The sequence below is a fragment of the Microtus ochrogaster genome, chromosome 18 (genome assembly GCF_000317375.1).
Source record: "Microtus ochrogaster isolate Prairie Vole_2 chromosome 18, MicOch1.0, whole genome shotgun sequence".
Lineage (NCBI taxonomy): Eukaryota > Metazoa > Chordata > Mammalia > Rodentia > Cricetidae > Microtus > Microtus ochrogaster.
Genome location: NC_022020.1, coordinates 40,605,998 through 40,625,315, shown reverse-complemented (window position 1 = coordinate 40,625,315; position 19,318 = coordinate 40,605,998). Strand labels below are relative to the sequence as shown.

General features: G+C 38.0%; 1 protein-coding gene across 6 annotated transcripts in view; it reads right to left on the bottom strand.

The window, feature by feature from the left end:
* Csnk1g3 (casein kinase 1 gamma 3) overlaps positions 1-19,318 on the bottom strand; it is a 90,704-nt gene that overhangs the window by 70,365 nt on the left and 1,021 nt on the right. Inside the window, exon 1 of one of the 6 annotated variants that reach the window (XM_026783524.1) lies at positions 3,200-3,235. The exons of the other annotated variants lie outside the window; for them this stretch is intronic. The gene's annotated coding sequence lies outside the window, so the exon portion shown is untranslated. Of the gene's footprint in view, positions 1-3,199; positions 3,236-19,318 lie in introns of those variants that run through there. 6 annotated transcript variants of the gene reach the window in all.

Here is a 19,318-nt window from a genome sequence, read left to right as displayed (position 1 = left end):
GCTAGTTCCAGGACAGGCTCCAAAGCCACAGAGAAACGCTGTCTCGAAAAACCAAAAAAACAAAAAACAAAAAAAAAAAACAAAACCAAAGCAATGGAAACTGACTAGGAAATCAATCATTCATGACAGGTAAGGAGGACAAGTCAAAGTTTGACAACAATGACCACTAAGAAACTAACACATCTCCTGTGTTACCTCACTCACTTCAGAACATTCCCGGAACAATTCATAAACTTGTAATACAGAATTCTTATTTTTAAAACTATTTTTAAGAAATTAAAATAGTTTAAAACTAAGACTTTCGGGTATAGGGGCTGCATGGAGAGAGTTTGGATTCCCCAGAACCTATGTAAAACCCAGCACAGGCACTTACGGGGAGAAGGGTTAACCAGCCTGGTGATGCCAAGGTAAAGAGACCCATCTTGAACGAGGTAGAACGGCAAAGGCAAAGGCAAATGGCAAAGGTGAACCGCTGACCTCCACACAGGCACCATGGCCACACACAAAGAAGCATCATACATACACAAAATCCTCAGGAGAACCAGGCATGGTGGCACATGCCTGTAATCCTAGCACCTAAAAGACTAAGGAGGATTGCCAAATTTCAGGACAGAACCAAATAGTGGTAGAACTTTCTCTATGACAGCACCCATCAAGCAGTATTAGTACTTGACGATACAGTTTCTTTTTTTTTTTTTTACAGTTTCTTATATGTAACTTTATATCCCCCAAATTTAATACCATGCTTGGAGCTAGGACAGTTATACATATTATTCATTGTAAATGAAGTTTTTTGTTAACAATTCTGGTCAATAAACTTTTTTTTTTCTTCTCAGCAGATACTGGAAAAATATCACAAAATTTAACAGTGGTGAGGGGAGAGGACTTACTCTGAAATCCACAATCCCTCACCATCTTTCTGACGAAAGAATCCATGGTTTTCAAATGATGATACAATCTTTAAAATGTAAAGAACAACTGAAAAGGTTACTTTCATTTTCTCCCTGAACTGTTGTTAAACACCTTCTTAGAAACAGGGCTGGCGGTGCAGCTCTTTTAAAGTACTTGCTTTCCACACGCAAAGGCCCTGAGCCCCAACCCTAACACTTGAAAAATAGATATATAAATCCCAGACACAATCTCTTCTAAATACTAAATAAACCAGCAGCTGAAAATCCAACTATGTTTTTTAAGTATCTAGAACAGTTTCAATAGACATACTATAAAAGGCCTAAAAACTATTTAGGTAAGAAAATGAGGAAGGAATATTACATACTGTTCAGTTTAGCACCCACACAGAGCAAGTTTATTTCTGCATTTTCTAGTAGTCACACAGAAGGCACTTTTGTGACTAGATATGATTCACTGTGTCCAATTAAATACCAGTTGCTTTTAAAAAACAGCTAAAGAAAGAACTGCAGTGTAGTACTGCTATAGTCCTGCTCCTGTACTGCTGGAGCACTGTAGTGTGTAGTGCTACTGTAGCGCTGATACAGTGCTGGAGTACTATAGAACTGTAGTGATATAATACTGTTCTGCTGTAGTGCTGGAGTACTATAGTCAGTGTTGTATGCTGTTGTAGTGTTGTAGTGCTGCAATGCTGGAGTTCTGCATTATACTTCCAGATGCAATCAAAAGTGAAACTATGAATGTGTTCAAAGAAACAGTCAACCCAAAAAATACAAAGTAGGGAGGGCCTTGGACCTTCCACAAGGCAATGTGCCTTACCCTCTCTGAGGATTAGATGGAGGTGGGGTGGGAGGATGTGTGGAGGGAATGGGAAGAGAGGAGGGAGTGGGAACTTGGAATGGTAAAAATCTAATAAATTTTTTAAAAAATCAGAAAACATATTTTAAAAAAGAAAACATGACTAACCAGTAGATCCTACAGATTAGGTAGCATAGCTACTGAGGTGTGCTCCAGAAACACCCTGTTCACAATTTTTCACAACACAAAGTATTTATTTATTTATTTATTTTGGTTTTTCGAGACAGGGTTTCTCTGTGGTTTTTGGAGCCTGTCCTGGAACTAGCTCTGTAGACCAGGCTGGTCTCGAACTCACAGAGATCCGCCTGCCTCTGCCTCTGCCTCCCGAGTGCTGGGATTAAAGGCATGCGCCACCACCGCCTGGCACACAAAGTATTTATAATGCCTGAGGTTACTGTAATTTTTTTACCAGATGTGTCCCCTTTAACTGAAATCTTAATCCTTCTACTAACTAAAATTAGTAAGCCTAATTAGCTATGTGAGTGTATATAAATGGTAACAAAATATATGTTAAAAGACAGGGAACTGGTCAAAAGGATGCTTTTTAATTATCTTTAAGAAGGAACAAATATGAAAATCATCTTATTTCTATGAACTGCTTCAATTTTGATATAGTGATATTCACTAAAAAAAAGAGCTTCTCAATTTGGAGAACATTAGCATTACCTGGCTGTAAGCAGACATAAGAGGACTGTATCTGACTGTATTTGACAATCACTAATAAATCTTCAAAACAGAAAATCAGTCTTTCTAATAATCTGCATGGTTCAATCACTTAAGACCTTACATACAACCTAGATAAACAGAAAAACAGTCTGAAAATAAATCTGTGTACTTATGTTCTGCCTCATAGGCCAAACAGACACCAATGAGAAGTTCTAGATTTTTAAAATAATTTAAAAATATTATACTATCAAAATATTGCTGTAGTAAAAAAAGAAAAAGATTTATTCAATGCATCTCTAATAAACATTATAATTTACAAATAAGAAATTGTAACAAAGTTAATATCAAATTTTATATTGAAAACTTATTTCTGACAGTGTTATTTCCCCACAGGTTTGTTACATGAAATAAAAATATATGTATTTATATAAGCAACAGTAAATAGACTCACCAGGGTGTATGTATGTGTATTTATGCATATGAATATAAAAATAATCAAGAAGAGATCTCGAAGTTGAAAGGTGTAAAGGGGACATTGGAGGAGTTGGAGGGGAGGAAAGAGTGAAAATTATGTAAAATATTCATGTATAAAATTCTCAAAAGTAGAAAATTAGAACTATGTACTTATTACAAAACGGTTCATTTGGGGTATTAAACACTTTATCAGTCTCAATGAAAAAACTGTATTAGAATATGTATCTTCAAGCGTCTCTGAAATTGAAATGAGTGGAGATATTTGCAATGAGACGGCCAGCCACTACATCACCTGATATTAGCAGCCGGTGTCCCAGTTACTGGTGTCTGGCATTACTCCAACTGCAGTTGTCTAAGAAAGGAATAAACACTTATTTTTAAAGTGAAATCATTAGCTGTAATGTCAAAATATGGAAATCAATTTCTTTAATTACATACTACAAAAAAATTGTCTCAAATGACTTAGAATCTATCATCTAAAATTACTTAGCATTTCTGAAACTTGATTTCAGAATGTCCCTGTACATTCCTATGAAGATCTAGAACTGTCTAGCCTTTGAAACTGACCACCTAAAAGAAGGAAAAAAAGAAAAGAAAAAGGACAGAAAAAAAAGGAAGAGAAATTTAAAAGAAAAAAGAGATTACTAATTAGTTTTTATATTCTCTCAACTGTGGATTAGGTGGAATCCACTAGTCACTCATGAAACTAATTTAGTAGATCTTAAATCGCAGTTATTTAAGATGACACTAATAGAAAAGAAAATGAAGTGCACATATGTAATAAGAAAAAATCATATTGTTCTTTGTTGTCATTGTTTGTTTTGTTTTGAGACAAGTCTATCTACATAGCCCCAGCTTCCCTGTAAGTTACCTGTATAGATCAGGTTGGCCTCAAACTCACAGAGGCCCACTAGTCTCTGCCTCCCAAGTGCTGGATCAAAGGTATGAGCCACTATGCCCAGCCAAAATATCATGTTTAATGAGACTTTCGGTTGTATAAATAAAAAGGGTGTGTGGGGGGAGAGATCCATGTCTCCAGCACCTCATATGTGAGCACTCATACTTCTTTCCTGAGGCCCACCTAGTTCAACAGTTAGGAGAACTGTAAAATACTCAGTAGTCCCTTAAGCACTTACTATATTATATATGGAGAACTGCAGGTCAAACTCATATTCTAACCATATAAGAATTGTCTTTCCAGGTAAGATGGTGAGCTAGAAGCCGTCAGAACCACTGGTTGATTAGTGTGGAAATGAAACAGGAGTATTTGACCACTTCATCAACTACTTCTCTAGTCCCAGAATTGACTTGATCAACACTCCAACAAACCTCCCCTACTACAGGACCCTCTGAAATACAGTAACAACTGGTCTGGCAAGATACATTCAGAAGTACACAGCAGGGACAATGTTATAAGGGTAACCTGCTGCTTTCTAATTGGTTTTAAGGTCTCCTCCAGAAGCGAAAACTCATACCTAGTACCATAAACGGCTATGAATCTGCGGCTGCAGAGCTCACAGGCCCCATGATGAATTTATTACTGTTATTCTGCTAAACAGACACAGTATCGAACTGTGCCCTGAATTTGTCTCTCTGCAGCCCTCAAACCTCATCAGGGAAGTTCCTCTGTGCAGTAGACAGTGGTAAGCACAAAGCTCCCAACCAATCAGAGTAGAGACTGTATCAGTAGAGCACTCAGCCACAAATAGGAGAGGAATATCACGCTCCTGCTTACGCCCCAAAGGCTGAAGAAAAAGTGTAAGAACCAGAGGTGAGGAGTGTAAGCATGAAATTGCCTTTGAAACACGACAAAGACCACTGCTCTGGGAACTCAAGGCAGCTGTGTTGGCCTGAATAAGACTGCAAGATCAAGCCAGCCAACATAGCATAGAGGGAGGAGGAGTCTCACAGCTCCACTTCTAACCAAAGAGTTGCTGCCTACTTATTACTGCTAGGGGAGGGAGAGTCAGTTTTCTTTAAAGGTGTGGCCTGGTAGGTGGGCCACAGTCCAGTAGATGGCCCCACAGCCAGGAGTATATGAGCAGCACAAATTAGACTTGGTGAGTTATTTAAAAAGAAAGAAGACATGAAATTGGAAGGGACCAAGGAGGTAGATATAGGGGAGTCAAGCAGAAGGATTGGTGTGAATATTATCTGTTCTTCCATGACCTATAACTTTTCAAACATGCCTTTTATATTCATTGAAAATTATTTTCTCCTGTTCATCAGCAAAGTCAAAAACATCTGATTCACAATAATTATGTTTATCAGGTCAAATACAGTTTATCAGTGCAAATACAGAATAATCAAACACTGGACCACTGTTCCTAGGAAAAGTGCATTTAAGGTTTTGTTCAGACTCTTTCTTGAGTCACACAAGTCCAATAAACCAATCAAATCAATATACAAATTTATTTCATGTATATTTCTGTTTTGAAACCCTTTACAACATTATATCTATACCTCACCTGAACTAAGTACTTATCCTCTCCACAACACACCAGTTTTCTTATGCTTGGGAACACTATTCAGCTCTTCAGCAGGTCTGGGGTCATTTTAAACAAAATCACGAAAGGAAAAGGGAAAGGAAAGGACTCATTATGAAAAGCAAAACCAGGAGACTGAGTAGCCTTATTTAACCTCAGCTTGGCACACACACTGACTAGATCAAAGTTTTTCCTACCTTCTGTATGTGTCTGCTTGTGACTCACTGAAATAGCAGCAGGAGCGTTCATTTTCAGATCACAAATAAAGGTTAGCCATCAGGAAAATTTGCAACTATAGAATCTTCAAATATTCGAAAGACAGTAAAAATCTCCTCTAATTGATGAAAACTGCCTCATTGAAAGTTCTGGGAAGATGGTTCAGTCACACAAGCAAGGAGTTGGGTTCAGATCGCCAGCACGCAAATTAAAAGCTAAACACTACATATGTTTGCATCTGTAATCCTAGGCTGAGGTTGGATCTTAAACTGGAGATCAACCTGAGCAACAAAGGGAGAGAAACCTTGGCTTAAAAAAAAAGAAAAAATATTCCAGAGCTGGAGAGAGAGCTCAGTAGGACAGTGCTTTCTATGTAAACCCAGGAATAAAAGTTTAAGCCCCAGTATCTTCTTTGAGCTACAACCCTCTTTGAACTAAAACCAGAAACTATAACATGCACCTGTAATGCCAGCAGTAGGAAGGCAGGCACAGCTTGCCTAGGCAGGGCTTGCTGGCCATCCTTTCTAGCCAAATCCTGAGACCCAGCTTCAGTGAGAGACACTCAAAAAACAAATAGAGAACAATTAAGAAGAAAGACACCAGATGACAATCTCTGTCCTACACACACAGACACACACACACTTACTTTCATCTACTAAATGGATTAAAAGGATAAGGAATGAGAATTAAATACCACCAATATGTGACTCCTGGTGAATATAATGGAACTAAACAAGGATGAGGAATGACTGTTAAGATCATAAGAAGAATGATCACATCTTTCCAAAAGAAGCAAAACATCTACAGCTGAATCCGATCAAGCCTCTGCATTTCACTGTCCATGTTAAGGAAGCATAGAATACAATGCTTTGCTCTTCTATTTAGTATAGAGATACCCCAATTTCTTTTAATCTGATGTCCTCAAAAGCAAAAGTCATGCTACTCAACTTTTCTTCCCAACAACAGCACACATTAAAAACTGCTTAAAAGAATAACCAATGATCAATGAAAATGTTCTCAGAAATTTGGGAGTAATAATTCATATAGCCATTTTTATGAAAAAAAAGGATGGAACAATGATTATAAAGCTGTAAGGCATTTACAGTTCAAGAAATGCAATATCCAAAAAAATGCAGTATCACATGGATCAAAAGTCTTTAATAGTGTAATTTTTGACTCTCCAAAATCCTACAATCCAAAAAGGGAAAAAAAAGCTGAGCTAGAAGTCTGGTCTAAAAATCCCAGCAACACGACAGGATGAATAGGAGGGTTACAAGTTCAAGGATATGCGGTTTACTTAGTTAATGAGCCCCTGCCTCACAATACAAGGAAAAAGAGGGTAAGAGCACTTGCCTACATGTACACTGCCCCATATCCAATCCCAAGCACCTAAAAACCACCACTAAAGATAACAACATACATGCACTACCTTATTTAAACAATAAAAGCTCTTAGATGTTAGTTTCTTTTAAATAATTCTAAAAGCTTACTCTAGAAATAAAACTTTAAAAGTAATAGCTGACGGGCTAGGAAAATGGCTCAGTTAAGTAAGACTGCTTGTTGCACAAGCACAAGGACCTGAGTTTGAATCCCCGAGACCCACATAAAAAGCTGGTGTGAATCCATGGGCCCATAACTCCAGTCAGTGCTGTGGGAGGCACAGACAGGAGAGTTTCAGGTTCAGAAAATGACAGGACCGACCCACCCATGTGTGCATAAGTGCATGTTCGCACACCCACATGTCATCTTTCAAATTGATCTTCCCAATAAAAAGATGGAACAACCCATTTATCCAATAAATTACAGCCATTAGAGGCCTACTATTGGCCAAACAGAAATGAAGAAATCAAATAAGACAGTTTTTGACATGGAATGTTTAAACGGGCAGTAATATAAAGTATACTATGTACTAAAACAAAAGTACAGTGCTTTCTCAACACATGCCAAGTGTAGAGAACCACACAGTAAGCTCTGGGTCTTGTCATTTAAGTACAGAAGCTGGCTATCTACGAGGTTCAACATGCTCACGCTGAATGTGCACCTCAAGAGCCTGGTATCTTAGAACACTCAGAAGCACAGGTAACAAGCACATGACAGCAGTGCTCACTGGTTCACACCCTTCCAGATGAAAAGACAGCAAGAACATATACACAGAACACCTTATCTCACAATCAGTGTCATTCCCCTACGGCAAGTTCCTACAAGACTAAAATCCAGATTTGTTTCTGACCTTTATAGCAAGAGAGAGAGATACATAATGCCACAATTTTAAGTTTCTTAAGGACCATTTTAAGAGATGAATGAGATTACAAAGAAAAGGAGAGAAGGGAAAAAGAAAGCTAACAGAGAAGATAAGTATTAGAAAGTAAAGGGAAAGGGGCATCAATGCAGGTATAAAGATATTTACAGCAGTGACTTAGAAACAAATTAAGGAGTTCAAGGAAACTAAAACAGACATTACAGCCACACCCTTGACTCTGTCATTAAGGAGGTTTGAGGCAGAGTCAAAATGTATAAAAAGAGGGCTTCCTGTAAGTGCTCTGACATGACGTTATCATGTGCAAAACCCTTGATATAGTCCTGGAGACCAGAGAGCACCTGAATACCCAGCTAAGCCCAGACTTCTTCAATGGTTCCATACTGAGCATCCTAACCACACTATGCATCTGGGACCTCCATCAGGCCCAAGATCCAGGGTTAGCTACTCAGTAAGGAAAGGACTAAAGAAAGCAGTTTGAAAAAAAGCAGACATGCAGTGAGGGGAGGGACTTTCAATAACTGTTAAAGGAACTAATGCAAATTAAAATAAAGTCCTTTTGATGAAAGAAAGTAAAAAATATTAACTAGCACCTACTGAAACTGTCCAGGGAAGTAATATACACACATTCCTATTAAGTAGTTTCTGTTAAGAAGCAGATGCAAACCCATCCCCATCCACACAGCTTCTTTCAAAGTTTCTGCAGCCCCCATTTTTAGTTTTCAGAAAGTCTCAGGACTTTCGACAGGTGGTATAATGTCTGCACACACCCTACTAAGGACTGGACAACACACTGAATAAGAAAAGAAAACCACACATTTGCCAAACCTATAATGAAACCTACAAATAGATAAAATAAGGAATTAAGGGTCTAGGGATATACGTCAACTGGTGGATTGCTTGCCTATCATGCACAAGACCCTGGATTGACTCCCCAACACTGAAAAAAAAAAATCTAAAGGACCAGCACGACTGCTCATCATATAATGGACCTTGTCATGAAGAAATGGCAACCTGAACTCCAGACTCACACAAAAGCTAGAAGGACAGAACTACCTCTAGAGTTGTCCTCTGGCTTCCAAACACATGTCATAACACATGCATACATATACACACATGCACACACACACACACCATATCCATAGCTTAAAATTTTAAGAATACTAATGATAACATCTCAGAACAAATTTTGCATTTTTAAAACAAGTCAATTCATGCCAAAAATAAAAATATATATATTTTAGAACCTTTTGCATAGTAAAATTATTAATAACAAACAGCAGTCCTGTGAAGCAATGCTCATTACTCCTTATTACACGTTGATTTTATTATGGTACTGTGGTATTTTACCAAATTAAAAATAATCTCCAAAAGTCATTCATAACATTCACATAACATGTTCTCCAAATCCTATGTATAGAATATTAAAGCTCTCCACCACAAATTCTTAAATATCAGAGTAGTTTTTAGAAATCTAATCCTTACAATGCATGGAATAATGGCAAAAACTTGCCACCGTGCAGAGTGTATGTGAGTGTGTTGGAACTGAACTGAATTCATAGTAAAAATAGCTTGCTCCCTTGCCAGGCAGTGACAGTGTACATCTTTAACCCAAGCACTCAGGAGGCAGAGGCGGGTGGACCTCTGAGTTTGAGTCCAGTCTGGTCTACATAGTGAGTTCCAGGACAGCCAGGGCTACATAAAGAAGCCCTGCTGTCCATCCCCACACACGCACACAAATTAAATAAATAAATAAATGAATGAATGAATGAATGAATGAATGAATGAATGGATGGAAGGCTTGCTCCTATTCTGTCAGACCAAAGGTGCTGAAAACAAGTAAGGTTACTCCTGAGCCAAAGTTAGCATCAAACGAGACAAAAAAGGATCTTAAGTAGTCATCAATGACAAAATGATCCTATACACACCTATTATTATCACAGTGTATTAATGTGTATACATATCCTAACTACACTCAATACAGACAATATAGTATGAATATAGTATTACTGAGATAAAAATATTCCTGCTGAAGAAAACTCCAGAGGTACTTGTTAGCCCTGATACCAAAGAGGAGGAGGAAGTAGAGTCTACTATGTGACCACTTAAGTCTCTTCTATCCCCATGGAGATTCCTGTCATCTTGGCACTTAGCAGAGAAGAAAGGAAATTCAAGAGTTTGTGGTCTGGGTTATAAACCAGGACTCTGTCTCAAAACGAGAGAGAGAGAGAGAGAGAGAGAGAGAGAGAGAGAGAGAGAAAAAAAAAACCCAATGATTTTGTAAATATGATCAATATAACATAAAATGAGTTAACTTTTAATCAGCAAGCATTCTTTAAAGATAATTTTAGAGATGTGTTTTTATTCCTTAATTCTTAATATTTTCAAGAGTACTCCCTAGTTGCTGCTCTAATTTCTTCTTGATAAATTTCCTTTTAAAAAGCTTTACAGAATATCCTAAATGTTCTAGTTTTGATGCTATGCTTATCAAAAATTACTAATGTGAAATAAATATGCCTCACCAAGGAAGCTGGGTCCAATGCTATGAGAAGTCACTTTTTGAATCTGATCCTCTGATAATAGCTGGGTCTATGTGTGTGTTTGTTTATTTATTTTGATCTCATTCTTTAGACCAGGTTGGCCGCAAACTCATGGCAATCCACCTGAATTGGCTTCGTGCACACTGGGACAATAGCTTCATGAACCATCATGCCCTTCCCACGCATTTCTTTTACCATTTCCATACCTCATCCCCAATTAAAATGACAGCATGAAGGCAATGATTTTTAGTGGTAAAGGTGTCTGTAAGGAAAAAAAGAAATCAGTTCTTTTCAACCTTGCAGCCAACAAGAATAGCCTAAAGAAATCTAAAAGATGCCAATGCTCTGGCTCAATCACCACGTTCAAATATAAATTAGTTGGGTAACATCCTAAGAAAATGTTAACAGGGATTGGGCTGAGCGCCACTGGTAGAAAAATGTTCTCCAGGGCCCTTTCTCTCCACTCATCTACTAATGAAGTGTTAACACTCTCAGGTCTACAAACAGTCTTATAAATATACTTTTCTTCTCTTATGACAGGGGAAAAAATATATATAGAATAAGATCATTTTTACTTATTTGACTTTTGGTGGATTTTGTTTTGATTTTTGATTTTTTGAGACAGTGTTTCTCTGTATAACAGTCCTGGCTGTCCTGGAAACCTCTTTGTAGACCAGGAAGGCTTTAAACTCACAGAGATCTACCTGCCTCTCCCAAGTGCTGAGATTAAAGGTGTGCATCACTACTGCCCAATAACTGATTTTCTCATCCTAAATACTCATAAATTATTTGTCTGCTCTTCAAAAAAAAAACAAAAAGAAAACAAAAAACTTTCATAAGGACAGTATTAAGATAATTAGCAAAGCATACAATACATATTCCATTTAATCAACTAACTTTCAACAGATCGGAAAATATATGAAAGAATGACTTTTTAAACTGGTGACATTTTAATACCTTATCAGCAATAAGCATTTATAGAATCTCAATTATATAAAGATATTTTAGCCACAATATACCTTGACATTCACATACTAGAAATGAACTCAGAAAACAATCTACCATTTGATTGAATGAAAATTGGTATCACAAGATTCGCATCTTGAAGAATTAGATTTAGGAAGTATCGTGAGTGGTATTATTACTTTCAGATCCCAGGAATGAATACAAAATAATGCTTTATAAACCTTTGCACCAACAAATGCCACCTATCCAACACTAATGCCTGTAGTTACACCTGCACATTGGTGCCAGGCAATCCCTGATTACAATTTCATTATAAGGACTCACAGTCATATGTCTGCACAGCATAAGCCATACATAAGACGAACAGGACAGGATGAATGTTCTCTCTTCTCCACTACTTTACCAAACATATTCGCCTACCATATGAAGGTGCAATACTCACTGGTAGAGTAAGTATTTCAAAGAAATAGAAAATAAAGATGACACAGACTGTGTATAAGGGGAAAAAAGCATTTTCACTTCCCTTTTCACAAAGGAAATTCTGAACATAATTTTAGCTCTAAATATATCACATTCTAATACATTGTCTAGTACTCTTACAAAAACAAATCTAAAAAATATACAACACATCATTTCAAAATATTGTGTATGAAACATATTACTTCTAGAAAGTACATTTATACGAAAAGGTGTCACATGGCCAATTTTAACTTAAAACTTCAGAGGTCTATGGAGATGGCTGCAATAGCATGAGGACCTGAGATCAGATACCCAGTCCTATGTAAAACTGCTGGTCATGGCAGCAGTGCGAACCTGTGATCCCAGTATGGGGGGCGGGGGGAATGTAACATAGATATGTAGATCCCACGGGATCCTAACTGGAATAGCAAGCTCCAGATCTAGTAACAGATACTACCTCAAAAAATATGGGGCAAGCCGGGCGGTGGTGGCGCACGCCTTTAATCCCAGCACTCGGGAGGCAGAGGCAGGCGGATCTCTGTGAGTTCGAGGCCAGCCTGGTCTACAAAGGGAGTTCCAGGACAGGCTCCAAAGCTACAGAGAAACCCTGTCTCGAAAAACCAAAAAAAAAAAAAAATATGGGGCTGGAGAGATGGCTGGCTCAGCATTTAAGAGCACTGGCTGCCCTTTCAGAGGACCCAAGTTCAATTCCCAGCACCCACAGGGTAGCTCATAACTGTCTATAACTCCAGTTCAGCGGATCTGACACCCTCTCAAAGACAAAATGCGAACGCACGTTTCAAAAATATTTAAATAAAGTAGTTTCTCAAAAAAAAAAAAAGCCAGGCCAAGTGGTAGTGGTGCACACCTTTAATCCCAGCACTTGGGAGGCAGAGGCAGGCAGATCTCAGTGAGTTTGAGGCCAGCCTGGTCTAGCCTGATCTACAAAGTGAACTGCACGACAGCCAGGACTGTTACACAGAGAAACCTGTCTCAAGAAACCAAAAATGAAAAATGGTGAAGAGAGAGGAGGGTACCTGAAATTAAACTCTGGCCTCTACAAACACACTCACAAGCAAATGCACTCGTGCACACATGAACACATACATACACATACACTCATGCACACACAACTCAAAACTTTTAAGATGTATCCAATTTTAAGAATCAAAAAAATATGTATCAATATATTCAAGGAACATTTATTTCATGGTATTACATAATGGTAATACAATTATGTTTAAAAATCCTAAGCTGGCAGAAAATATTCCTTACTAGAAATCTATTCTCTTTACTCAAAAAAGATATATGAATGCATGTACATGTATATACACACATATACATACATTTACATAAACACATACATACATATGTACACTGGATGAAGAAATACACAGACATAACTGAAAATTCAAATACAGAAATATACTAAAAGAAAAGTAAAAATAATTCTAAATGTCACTTTATAAATAACTTCCATTAACGTATTCTTTTGGGAAATAAACGGTGAATATATTTACATACACACATACATATCTATGCCTTTCTGTAACATACAATGAAGAAAGGAAAAGTCTAATACAACTTTCTTCAAAATGAAAATATGTAAGCGGTTAGTTATATCTTCATTCTGCTTTCCATTTTCACCGAAACAGGTCAAGCTTGAGATTATTCAGTGAGTGTACAATGAACAGGTATATACTCGTGTTCATTACTGCTGCTTATTTGAAGGGAAATTTTTTTTAAAAATCTGTTATTTAGAAAAAAAGCACTCGGCTGCCTGCCTCCAAAGACTGAGAACACAGCACCTGTCCTAGAAAGGCTCGGCTGACTCACCAGCACTGCAGACAGGACTCCTCTGACGGCCTCCCACCTGTCGGTCAGAAGGGGATGACACTAGTAATTTGGAGATGAGAGTTCTACTAATCAAGCGCATGACATCAATATTTCACTCAACCTTCCCATGACTCACTCAATTTTAAAACTGTGATTCTCCCACGCCTCCCCTCCCACCCCCCACGGATTCTCCTGTTCTCAAATTTGGTAAGAAACCACCCTTTCTTCTTGTCATTGAGACTCCACAACTTCAAGTTTGTCTGACTTTCTTGTTTCGTTTTGTTTCCACAGAACACTTACTCTCCACTTGGGGTGAGGAACAAAGGAGTCTACTGAGATCAAAGGTGTAGGCAGTATTTTGAACAAGGACCAGAGGGCAGTAATTTGGCAAATAATTAAATAAATGTATTCATGGTTTTTTTTTTTTATTTGAAATCAGAATAGCTTCAACAATGCCATGTAAAGCATAAGATCTTACTACTTGGATAACCTCTTTTAGCGCGTCAAGTTAGCCAGTTTAAAACTAGCAATATTTTTAGTACTGAAGAATATTCAGCCCAGAGTACATTTAAGACAGCAACATGGGACGTTTTCATCCATTGCATCTGTACTACGCTGTGGAGTTCAAAATGTATTGACATGCATTATTTATTTCAGTCTCAAAACAAGTAGTAATGGTCACTATTGATTGTATCTCTAATAATCATTTCCCCATCCTTCCTTCTCACGCTATTTTCAAAATATTCTCTCTCCCCTGTGTAATTGCAGAGCAAGGGGTATATCCTGACCAGTAGACACCAAATGTAACTCTATTTCATTGTTCTAACTGGATAAAACAGGTGCACCATTAATTCTGATCAATAAAATATGAAGAAAAAATATACTGGTAGGCCAGTGCTAAGGTTTTTCTCATTTGGGAAGGAGTGACAAGATGAAAGAGGGCAGGCAAGCAAGCTCCACTCCTCCTCTGCCGGTGCGAGTCTATAATGTGATCTGAGAGCAGTCTAAGGATGTATTGAGAGCACAGATAGGAGCCAGCAAAGTCACAGAAAGGCAAACAACAAGACTCAGCCTTGGGCCTTCCCAATTCAAGTTGCACACAGCTGTGCATTGCCTTTCAGCCTTCTGAAGCAGTGGATCCCACATAAGCAGCATATCCCTGTATCTTTCTCAACCTGGACCTTGTTATTTTTTAACTGCAAATTCTCCTTTTCAACTGGAGCTAAGTTAGGCAGGTCAGCATAGCAATCTTCAGTCATCAAACCAGCATGCTTTGCACCACATTCAAGTGCTCCTGATACACATCAAGGGAGTGTTATTTCTACTTTCTAAGAACAACCTCGCCTACCAATTCACCCTACCAGTGCCTACTCAACTTGAAGAGCTACTGAAATGGTAAGGCTCTACTCCAATGCTGATACTGCAAAAAACCTGAAAAATAGCATAGGAAATCTGACCAAGTGTAGTTTGCACTACTTTATGCAATCACATGACTAGATATTTAAACAATGCATTCTGAGAAATGACCTTCTGGTAGGGTCAGGAAAACCAGAATTTCCTTTGTGTCTTGGAAGAAGATGCAGTCGGGCAAAGTGGCTCAAGCCTATAATCCTAGCACTTGGGAAGGTGACAGACAGGACGATTTGAAGTTCAAGATCAACCTGAGCTACATATTCCAGGCTAACCTGCACTACAGAGTGAAATCATCTCAAAAAACAAAAAAACAAGCAGAAACCAAAAAAAAAAAAAGAACACACACACAAAACAAAAAACAAAAAACAAAAAACAAAAAACAAAAAACAAAAAACAAAAAACAAAAAACAAAAAAACAACCAGTCATTAGCTACTAAGGAAGCCTCAAAGTTGATGTAATTAGATGAGATTTTAGTACGGTCCTCTTTAACTTATGTATCAACAGATGTCAATTAGCTTTAAAGAGAATTTTTTTTTTTAATCTTCAGAACAAAAAGCTCAGGGGCACTAAATAATTTACTGCAGCTAAAACAAAACAAGGTCTATTTACAGTGCAATCTTGCACTGCATCTCACATCACTTAAGCAGCCTTACTATGGGGTCTTTACAAATTGTCCTAGATTCAAATCATTTCATCCTCCCCCCATATCTCAACTGTAATTGGTTTTACTACACTGTTTTTTCCAATGCAGTCAAATGGTTCTCATACACACACGTTTCTGACCTCAGAATTTGCTGAACAAGGTTTTACTGCAATGTGATTACAAAATCAAATGTAACTGCTACCGATGGTTTGTGGAGCTTAAACACAAATGATTCTTGGGAGGGACAACCGGTAGGAATAAAAGTTCAAGAGGAAACTGGAGTAGCTTACTGCCACCGCATGCAGCGGGGCTTTGCTCTATTACTTCTTCAGGGAGAAGAAAGTATCATTTAAGCTCAAGAGTGGGTTCAAGCAGAGGTCACTTAAGAGGCAATCTTCCTATAATGAGCCTCCCCAAGAGTCTTGGTTATTCTATACACCAATCAGGCCTCTAACAATTGATAGCTATCAGCAGTTTCTGAAATGAAGCCCTATATGGCATCATACCTTGGCATTTTCACAACAATGTGCTCAATCTCAATGAAGAGCATAATAGCAGAGTCAACCCTAACCCTCAATCTCATCCCCGCTCCTCCTTCCCCAACACACACACATACACGCAGACACACAAAGATTCTTCTAGGCAATCCAGAACTGGCTAAACACAGAGAAACTTGAGCACAACGTCAAGTCTGATGTTACTATACTAGAGGAAAAAAGCATTAGTAGTTAAAGAGAAAAGGCTGATATAACTGATGCAATGTTTCTGTCTTAAACCACTGAAAGTTGCGAAAATAAAAGCTGCTATGATTTAGCCACAAATTTATTAAACTTAATTCAAACTAGGTTGGCCAAAATGTATTTCTTTCTCCCCCCAACACACTAATACTCATTGTTTGAAATGCTAAGGTGAGAGACTGAGATGGATGAGAAGATACAACCACTTAGAGTCTAGAAACATAATAACCCCAGGTCCCACAACAGACAGGAACTTCAAACACATACAGTTTCTCAACCCCAACTTTGGGAAGTGAGTTAGGAAAACAGGCCTAACAGTGGGTATCTAAAATAATCCCACATACACCTCTCTCCTTCAGTATTTGCTAGGCAAGCACTCTGCCACTGAGCTATAACCCCAGGTTTTATTATATATTTTCTAAGAAGTTCTAGGCTATCCAGAGTCCTTCCTCTTTAACAAATTATGCATACTTGATTCAAAAAATGAGACCCCAAGTATGATTCTGTCTTGTGGATCCACACAACGGGAATGCTTGTCACTGAAACTGTTTTCTGAGCCTATAGATTATTTGCAACTGGGAAAAGACATATATCCCCAAACTGCCACTTCCAAAGAAAGAGCTGACTTCCTTCTTAAAGAGCCAATACTGGAACATACTAACAGTATCAAATAATATCAAATAAATGCCAACTGCTTGAAAAAAGAAAAAGAATATGAAAGTTGAAGAAACAATAGTGGTGACTATGGAGTCAAGAAAAAAAGGATACAAATACACATTGTTATTCCCAAGACATATTTTCAACAGCTTACTTACAATCACCTAGACTTCCCTGCTCTCATAAGGGGAGTCCCATCATTTATCTGAAGCCCCCAGAAAAGTCCAAAGTAGTATTAAAAGTAAATTGTAGCTTTTGTTTTTTAGGGGGAGGTTTCAAGATTAAATTCAGTCACAATGTCTTTCTAATATTAAGTCTTTCTAATATTAAGAGAGAAATTTGAGGGAAAAAACCGTCACTGTAACTTTTCTACAAGCACTCAGAAACTGATGGTGTGAGGGTGATATTTTTCTAAGCACTACTTTGATAGTGATTTAAGGGTTAAATTACTTTAGAGTCTACTGACACTTAAGATGACTAAAAATGGGCTGGAGAGATGGCTCAGTGGTAAAGAACACTGACTGCTCTTCCAGGGGAATCAGGTTCAATTCCCAGCACCGACATGGCAGCTCACAACTGTCTGTAACTCCAGGATCTAGCACACTCATGCAGACACATATACAGGCACAAAACCAATAAAATAAAAATAAAAGGATGACAAAAACATATATGTTTACCTGGAACTGTAGTTATTCTCATTTTATCATCTTACTATTACAGTTAATTTTCTTTGTGAGTAGATTTTTTTCTTCATGACCCTTTTTCTCTAGCAAATCTCACCTTCAAATGTATTCACAGTAACAGATTATGCAATGGCCTGCATTGTGTTGTGTTGTTTAATATTTTACCACTCCCTTTATTTAACTGTATATTTTGTTTGGGGGGGGTGCCCTTTATAATTAAAACAATATTTGTTCTATTCTGTGAAAAAAAAAAACTATACCACAGAAATGATCTGTTCTGTTCCCAGCAGGAAAAAGATTACAGGATGGATCAGAGGGAACAGAGAAATAATTGGAGAGCTTCCCATTTCTCCCTGAGTCATTTTTACAGTCCTTATTTATTTCATGTAAAACCAATTACCAGATTACCAGACACACCCATAATCAAATGTAAGTAAAGAAAAATTATAAAGCCATGTATAAACTGATGTCCACTGTATACATCTGCTTCCCCCCAGTAGCACAGATGACAGCCAGCTAACCATTGGGTTATAATTTGTTTTCTTAAACACAGCGTTCTTCTGTGGCTACCTCTTGTCACCACAGAAGAGACACATTTGAACCTTCACACCTCCAGCTGACTCACTGTTAAACACAAGGCCTTCTGAACCTCCATGGCCTGCTCTCCACCCACTTTCCCAGCTTCCTCTTCACAGCAGCTCTGCAGCCAGCTCAACAGGTGCCCTAACACCCAGCCATGTGACAGCGCTCAGCCACTGTGCCCATGAAAACATTTAAGGCCCAAACACAGTGTCACAGCCCCACGCTCATTCCTAACTCCCTTCAAATTAGTGTCTTGCACACGCACCCCATGCTTCCATCCAGCTCTAATAAAACCTACAGGAAGCTTGGGTTGCAATTATTTGAACCATGCCTGCTTCTCCCTTGAAGGTAGCTAGAGTCTCGGTCATCTTCATATTTCTACCCATTCTTCTAATAACATCAAGTGGTAGGGGGTATGAGTTCATTAGATTATCACTTGATTCTAATCCCAGTACTTGATTTTGAAAAGAGCAACAAATGACTTTTGTCATTAGAAGAATTGCAGTATACATTTGCAAATCTAATACTAAAAATGTCAATAATTACACAATTCATCAAATTTAAGCTGACAAAAGGGGGGTCATGGAGTACATAGATCATCAATAACCATTCCTCAAGATACAGCACAATGTCAAAAAAGTCTCATCTATATCAACATTAAGAGCAAGGCGGAACACTATTTAGTTATCCTAACACTCAAGAGGCCTCGGCAGGATAATGAATTCAAGTCCAACCCATGCTATGTAGTCAGACCCTGTCTCAAAAGCCCAAAATGAGTAAGTAAACAAATAAAACAAAATAAAATCTTTCTGTTCCCAAGTCCTATATGGATTCCTTCTACATGATACATATCCAGAAATGTAAGCTCACTTAAAGCAAAACTATCTATATACCATTCTATTAAGAATGTAGGTGAGCCGGGCGGTGGTGGCGCA